We start from the raw sequence: 8,449 nt of genomic DNA, 5'->3' as shown, positions 1-8,449 counted from the left end.
CAAGGAATAGAATAGAGATTGTACTCACTTTGATATTTAAATTCAGATAATTTTATGTGATAATTTATTGGTGTTTTGATTTTTCAAACACGATAAATTAGCGCTCACAAATTTTGGCACGTCCAGTGGGGCCTTCATATCCTTCATCTCTTCAATTCATCAAGATTTGGAGCACTTAATAGATACTCAAGAAAAGTTGTGAAGTCGATGAACTCTAAACTCACCGTGCCAAAATCTTCGAGCTCTAGTACCAAGAGTATTGGTGTTACTACGAGGAGCATGTCGAAGAAACTCGAAGAATCTTCTCAGATGACTCTTCTCAATAAGTACGTCCAGAATGATTTAGGCTTACCTAGCCATGCAAGTGAAGATGATGAAAATAAATCTCCTTTGTTTTCTCTTCGCTCCATGTCTAGCTATTCCTTCACAACAAAACGTGGCTCTGGTTATGATGACGAATGCTACAACTATAGAAGAGCAGCTTGTAAGCCTGACAAGAGGAGTTACAAAGCATGACCAAGAGCAAGATTCTCAAATTTCTAGATTGATTAACAAGACCGATAATGTCGACATAAGCCATATCATGTGGAAACAAGTTGAGGCTCATGATGAAGTAGAGCATCCACGAAGCAACATTATACTGAGAAGGATAAGTCTGCAAAAGAATTTCAAAATTAACTGATTCCCGTGGACCAACTGAAAGAATCCATCGGGAGAACCATCAGAAGCAAAATTGAAGGAAGCTCAAGGTCATCCCTTGCTTACTCCAAGCCCTACACTCAAAGGATTGACAACTTAAAGATGCAAATGGGCTATCAACACCAAAACTGCAATAATTTGATGGGAAGGGCAATCCTAAGAAGCATGTGGCTCACTTTGTCGAAATGTTCAATAATGCTGGAACATATGGGGATCATTTAGTCAAGCAGTTCGTCCGATCACTAAACGGTAATGTATTTAACTGGTATATTAACTTAGAGGCTGACTTAATTGATGGATGGGAAAAGCTAGAGCAAGAACTCCTCAATTGTTTCTATAGCACTCGTCAAATTGTCAGCATGATTGAGCTCATGAATTCTCACCAATGGAAAGAAGAACCAGTCACCGATTATATCAATAGGTGGAGGAATCTGAGCCTTAATTGCAAACATCGATTATTTAAAAATTCTGCCATTGAGATGTGCATTCAAGAGATGCATTGGGCCTTCAGTATATTCTCCACGAAATCCTACCCAAATCCTTCAAAGAATTAATCACTCGAGTGCATTATATGGATTTGAGTATGATAAGGAGTGGAGTTGAAGGATTACCTATTCAGGAGTTTCGCAAGACCAAGGAGAAACAAGAAATAAAGAAAGGGGGAAAACCCTTTTCAAAAGCTCCTAGCAAGGAATTAATGGCTGTGAATGTAGCACCATTCAAGTTCAAAAGCACTGCAAAATACAACGTTGTCCTAAAAAATAATGCTCCTTACAAGAAACCACAAACAAAACTAACTTTGAAGGAAATGCAAGCCAGACAATATCCATTCCTTGATTCCAATGTCTCCGAAATATTTATGATTTATTGGAGGCTAATCTTATCGATCTGTCAGAAATGAAACGACCTAAGGAAGCCAAACTGATGGATAATACAAAATATTGCAAATACAATCACTTAGTTGCACATGTGATATAAGATTGTTTCGTGTTCAATGATAAAGTTATGCAACTGGCTCACCAAGGTAGAATCACTCATAAGGAAGATACTGCCGCAACAAATGTTATACAATCAAGTGTGGATATTTTCATGGTAGCAAGGATTCATGCAACACCACGCATGGGGATAATACTGCAATCAATGAGGGTGAAAATCCCTCTGATGCTAATGACTGTATGTCCACAATTAGTTTTACTCATGAAGATTTGCTTCTTGGGTCTAAGCCTCATAATTGTCCTTTATTCATTGTTGGATATGTACATGAACAAAAAGTAAATAGAATATTGGTCGATGGAAGGTCTGTAGTTAATATCTTACTTATGCGAATTTTTAAAGGATTGGGAATCCCAATAAATGAACTCTCAAACAGTTGCCTTATGATCTAAGGTTTTAAATAAGGAGGACAAAGGGTTGTTGGCATTATAAGGATGCAATTAATTATGGAAGACATGGTTCGACTGCATTATTTCATGTTATAGACGCCAAAACTTCTTATAACATGCTCCTCACTCATCCATGGTTACACAAAAATGTCGTAGTTCTATCTACATGGCATCAATGTTTCAAATATTGCCATGATGGTATAGTGAAATAAGTGCTCAGTAACAACAAACCTTTTATTGAAGCTGAGTCACACTTTGCCGATGCTAAAAACTATATCAAGCATGCTAAGAAAGAAAAAGAGGTTCTGCCCTCCGAAGAGACAAAGTCATATGGTAATGAAAATGTAAGAAAGAATGATTCATCCACTATTCAAGTCCAATTATCAAAGGATCTGACTTTACCATTAACTTAGATCAACGTGAAGCAACCGTCTAAGTCACCACTCTAGGGATTTGTGCCCTCAACCCAAGAAGAAGAAGGAGGACATGAGACGTTGGTCGTAGATGGAAAAGGATTTGATCATAAAGCCTTCAAATTTCTTATTAAAGTTGGATATAACCCAAAAGAAAACCTAAGCCTTGGGAAACTTCCACCTGATGCTACCAGCAAAAAGGTCCATGGACTCAATGCTACCTTGATAATGCTAAAAGAAAAAAAGACATGCAATTCAAGATTCTCGAGTAAGTCTGGACTTTACTCCTCCTAAGCCTATCTGCATCGCCATAAAGAAGGTCAACAACAATAATGTTGCAGAAGAGTTTTTTCCAATTGAAGATGACAAGAGGGAAGAAAATTCGAGAGAATCTGTCTTCAATAGACTTGGCCTCCATAGAAGAATGGTGCGTGGAACAACCAACAAATAATCTTTCTTCGATAGATTGGGTCCATGTAAAAGAGTGGTGTATAAAAATAAATGCATGATTAAGGTGGCCGCACGTTCAAAGGAAAACACCAAGTTTTCTAATACACAAAAACTTAGAAGTTTGATCCCTCATAGAGTAAGGTGCCAGACAACTTTAATTATATCGTGTGCCAGAGTCTTGAAGGTTAAAGCACAAATCATGATCTTCACACAAGTACAATCTGACGATGAGGATGATAGGAAAACTGTTGCATCGTCTAATTATATCAGCAATGTTGATGAAGAATACTTTTCCCAAGCCTACCACATCACCTTAATTGAAGATGGTGAGGTTGAATCAGAAGACGCCGAAGACGCTCCTATAGAACTGGAGGAGGGTGTTAAAGCCACCGTCAATGAATTGAAAGAAGTTAATGTAGGTGACACTGAAGACCCTAGGTCAATTTACACAAGTGCCTCACTAATCCCGAAAGATGAGGAAACTTATATTGCACTAATCCATGAATTTAAAGATGTGTTTGCATCGTCCTACAAAGAAATGCTCGGGTTAGACCCAAAAGTAGTTGTGCAACACCTATAAGTAAAGAAAGGAACTTGTCCTGTCAAATAAAGGCACCGTAGATTTCGACTTGAGTTAATCCCATTGGTTGAAAGCAAAGTGAACAAACTCGTCGAAGTCGATTTCATTTGATATGTCAAATTCGAATATGTGTTAACTTTAGGGACTTGAATAACGCATGTCCTAAATATGACTTCCCATTACCAATTGTTGAACTACTGCAGACGCTACTACGGGTCACAAAGCTTTATCTTTCATGGATGGATCATCCGAATACAACCAAATACGTATGACACCAGTAGCTCAAGAATTGATGGAATTTCGTACTCTAGAAGGTATATATTGCTATAAAGTCATGCCTTTTCAGCTAAAGAATACTGATGCCACACATCAAAGGGCTATGCCAAGGATCTTCGATGACAGGCTTCACAAGAATGTCAAATGCTACGTTGATGACTTGGTTGTGAAATCAAAGAAGTGAGGCGATCATTTTCATGTCTTGAGAAAGGTTTTTGAATGGTTTGAGGAGATACCAACTAAAAATGAACCCTTCTAAATATGCCTCGGAGTTACATCTGAAAAATTTCTTGGGTTCATTGTTTGCTAGCGGGGTATAGAAATCCAAGATTGATACTATTTTGAGGAATGCCAGAACCTCGAAACATCCACGAGCCTAAAAGCTTGCAAGGAAAACTAGCGTACCTTCAGAGATTCATTTATAATCTAGCAGGCCATTGTCAACCATTCAGTCGCCGGATGAAAAAGGATGTACCATTTGAATGGGACAGAGCTTGTGGCAGAGTGTTTAAAAGTTTAAAGTCTTACTTAATGAAGCATCTCGTGTTGTTCCTAGGCGCCCTTTAATTCTTTATGTTGCTCTCAAGAGCGCTCTATAGGAATCTTATTGCTCAAAGAAATGATGAAGGAAAGGAGAATGCATTAAACTATTTGAGTAAAATGGTGACACCAAATGAGCTCAAATATTCACCTATTGAATAATTGTGTTTGGAATTCATCTTTGCAATCAAAAAGTTGAGGCACTATTTCAATCTCACAGTGTCCATCTCGTCTCAAAGGCTAACCATTTGAAGTATGTCATGATGAAACTAGTATTTAGGATAGGCTTGCAAGATAGTACCTCCAACTGCAGTAATTTGAGATCACATACGTTCCCCAACAAGCTGTGAAAGGGCAAGTTCTAGCAGACTTTCTAGTTGATCATCCCATGCTTGTCAAGTGGGAGTTATCCGATGACTTACATGATGAAGAGGTCCTTGTGATTGAAGTTAAACCTCCTTGGAAGATGTACTTCAATGGAGCCTCTCATAAAGAACGAGTCGGTGCTGGAGTTGTCTTTATTACATCAGAAGGAGAAGTACTGCCTTACTCCTTTACGCTAGATAAATTTATTCATACAATGTTGTGGAATATGAAGCTCTAATCTTTGGGTTAGAAATGACTATCGACGAAAAGCAACTACATCTCAAGGTGTATGGAGATTCTTAGTTAGCGGTAAATAAACTCCTTGGTCTCTACGAAGTCAAAAAACCTAAGTTGCTTCCATATCATAACTACTCAAAAAGGCTGATGGGATGATCAGGAGATGCAAAGCTGGAGTATCTACCAAGAAAAAATAATAAACAAGTTGATGCATTCCGAAACTTGTCTCAACACTTTTAATGACCGATAAAGAAGCACGATACAAATACGTAAAAGTTATGTTATACCATCAATCTTTTAGTGATGATGAGAATGACACGTCCCAAGAAGAAGAAAATCACGTCATAAAGGTTTTTGAAGTTGAGGACGAAGATTGGCGACATCTACTTGTCGACCATTTGAAACACGGGAAGCTACCTAAAGGCAATAGACGATCATTTGATGAAATTTTTCAATGCTGTCTAAGTGATGATGAAAAAATCAAGCTATAAAAAAAACACATTCTGGAATTTGCAGTGCTCACCAATCAGGACCAAAGCTACACTTCTGCATAAAGAGGATGGGTTATTATTGGCCTACTATAGTTGAAGATTGCATCGACTATTCAAGAAGATGTCAAGCTTGTTAATTCCACGCCAATCTGATCCACCAGCCACCTGAGCAGTTGCATCCTACCATTGCCTCATCACCCTTTGATGCTTGGGGTTCAAATGTTGTTAGGCCTATAACAAAGTCCGCTGGTGGTCACTTGTATATTTTGGCTCCAACAGATTATTTCTCTAAATGAGCTAAAGAGGTACCTCTTAAAGAAGTAAAAAAATAGAATGTTGTTGATTTTATCCACACCAATATCATCTAACATTATGGTATGTCTAGGTATATCATCACCAATAATGGGAAGCCCTTTTGCAATAGCTTGATAGACAAGTTGTGTCAAAAGTTTGACTGTAAATGAAGAAACTCTTCTATGTATTATATTGCTACACATGAACTTGCTAAAACTTTCAACAAAACTTTGTGTAGCCTATAAAGTGGTGGTCAAGTCAAAGCGAGATTGGCACGAGAGGATTGGAGAAGCTCTATGGGCATATAGAACTACTGTTAAACGCCTACTCAAGCAACTCCCTATGCACTAGGCTATGGACTAAAAACAGTCCTTGCACTTGAGCATCAAATCCCATCATTGAGGATAGCAATACAAGGACTTACATATGAAGAAAATGGTAGAATACGACTTGAAGAATTGGAAGCTCTCGGTGAGAAGAGATTAGAAGCACAACAAAGGCTCAAGTGTTACCAAGTTCGATTGTCTATGGCGTTCAATAAGAAGTGTGCCTGCGTTCTTTCAAAGTTGGTGGTTTAGTATTCGCAGTGAGGAGGCCTATAATCATACCGCATCGGATGGGAAACAAATTCTTGCTAAAATCTGATGGTCCTATGTTGTAAAAGAAGTCTACACAAATGGTGCGTATAACTTGCTCACTAAAGACGACTTGAGAATAGACCCAATAAATGGAAAGTTCTTGAAACGATACTACGCTTAAGCAAACAAAAAAAAAAATAAAAGATGAAAAAATGAAAAAGGAAAACTCCTGGTCCCCATTAGTATAAACTGTGAATGACCCTCTCTTTTTCAAATAAATATTTTGTACTTTAAACTTTGTAATGACTAGATCCTCTTGATGAGGTATGTAGGCAGCTTAGACATTTCAAAATTTAGCCATAACATATAAAATGCCCTTATTTCTCGTATGAAGTTGTTAACATAGGAGAAATAAGGACACTCAAAGATTGCAAGATAAAAAAAAATATATTATGTAATCTCAATCGAAACATGGGGGCAAAGCAAAAATAAAAAAATAATAGAATTCAATAAGAGATAAAATCCTAAACAAATCTCAAACAAAAAGACTCAAACTCTTCAAGTCTTCCTTGAGGACTTCCAAATTTGGTCTTGAAGACTCCAAATCCTCAACTATTGCATCATTTAGAGGGGTGGTATTCTCAAGTGTTGCAATGTCCTTGATCTCATGAACTTTGGTTTGAGCATTGTGGCTAAGTTGCTTTTGTCCCTTCATAGTAGCACACAAACTTGTTTTTTGTTCCTTAAGGTTCACAATCTCCTTCGCAATACGCTCTAACTTGGCCATAGTAGATTGGACTTTAGAAGCCTCTTCGCTCGCTTTAACTTGAGCATCTTAGAGACGATATTAGCTTCCTTTAATTGTTGCTCGAGAAGACTTCTGGACTACTTCTTAGAAGATAAGGATCTTGCTTCGTCATAAGCAGCAGCTTATGCAAAAAATACATTCATCAGTCTCTGTTGCTTTTAAAGGTGCAAGCTCTTTCTTTTGCCTTTTTCAGTAATGATCCTTGTTGCTACTGTTTCCATCCTCCAAATTATGCAAGGAACCTTTTCTTTACTTGCCTCTACAATTTCAGCTTGAGGGTTACACTTGGCCACAATAGAAGGAACAAATACATGTGGAAGATTGTTCTCATAACTATCAACTTGCTTGTTCTCATACTTTTTACATTTGAGTGTAATCTTAGTTGACTTTGGTTAATAAAGCATGCATTCTTGTCATCAAGAAAAGTCCCATGGACTTTAGCCTACCATGTTTTATAAGTTTTCGAACATAATTTCTTAGCGTTAGTAGGCGAACAAGGGAGCCAAGCTTTTAATGAAGACTTAGATAGAACACATAAATGCTAATAACGGATTCCTTATTCTAAACAACCTGCACGCATGTGCTATTTAAGGGTCCCCGATACGTCTTGATAGTACCGAAATTGATGCTCAAATTTATACGGATTGTGGCTCAGTAATGAATTTATTGCCTTGACGAAGAGTAGGATAACTTGAACGAATTGCAATAAAATAACTATATTCGAACTCTTCAGCATTGTCATTGTCAACGAATTTGTAGAACTCATTCTTTTCAATCATGTTGCAAGTCCAAGAGACGAACTCGGCCTTATAAATTCGCTTGCGTGCTTCTCGCAGATCCTAATACTTTGCACCCCCTTCACCAAAAAATCGCATCATTTTCGGGCCACACAACCCTTTGTCAAATCGAATAATGAGTTTTGAAGTACTATGCTAACCAAGCATAGACAAAATGGATAAAAAAGAAGGATTCATACGAGTAGGTTTTGGAAAAGTTGCGATAGTATTCAAAACCTCATAAATATTCTCTAAGACAGGAATAGCCAGGCTCACTCGTTGACTACTTGCCATCATGGATGCCATCTTAAAGGTACTTGGACGTATGGAGTTGACATTCTCATCAGGAAGAACAAACGCATAATGCTAACAAGCTAAGTTTCCTCCTTGAGATTTCTTTTAATGCTTAGCTAGAAGAATAAAGCCTCCTCGGCAGTCGACCATTTCTTATGAGCTTCAATGTTGCTAAAAGGGTTATGAGTTGACTTAGGCCAAACCATTTTCTTCTCTTTACGATGAGGAGGCGGATGGTATTTGGTAGCCTTCTTAGACCAAAACT

The 8,449-nt window shown here is 37.8% G+C and overlaps 1 pseudogene; it reads right to left on the bottom strand.

The window, feature by feature from the left end:
* Positions 1–7,556: 7,556 nt before the first annotated feature.
* LOC148786865 (uncharacterized) lies at positions 7,557–8,196 on the bottom strand (annotated as a pseudogene).
* Positions 8,197–8,449: the final 253 nt, after the last annotated feature.

This window comes from Sesamum indicum, linkage group LG9, assembly GCF_026168435.1.
Source record: "Sesamum indicum cultivar Baizhima isolate 11 linkage group LG9, ASM2616843v1, whole genome shotgun sequence".
Taxonomy (NCBI): domain Eukaryota; kingdom Viridiplantae; phylum Streptophyta; class Magnoliopsida; order Lamiales; family Pedaliaceae; genus Sesamum; species Sesamum indicum.
Note: the sequence above shows the minus strand (reverse complement) of the source record. Positions and strands in the feature narration are given on the sequence as shown.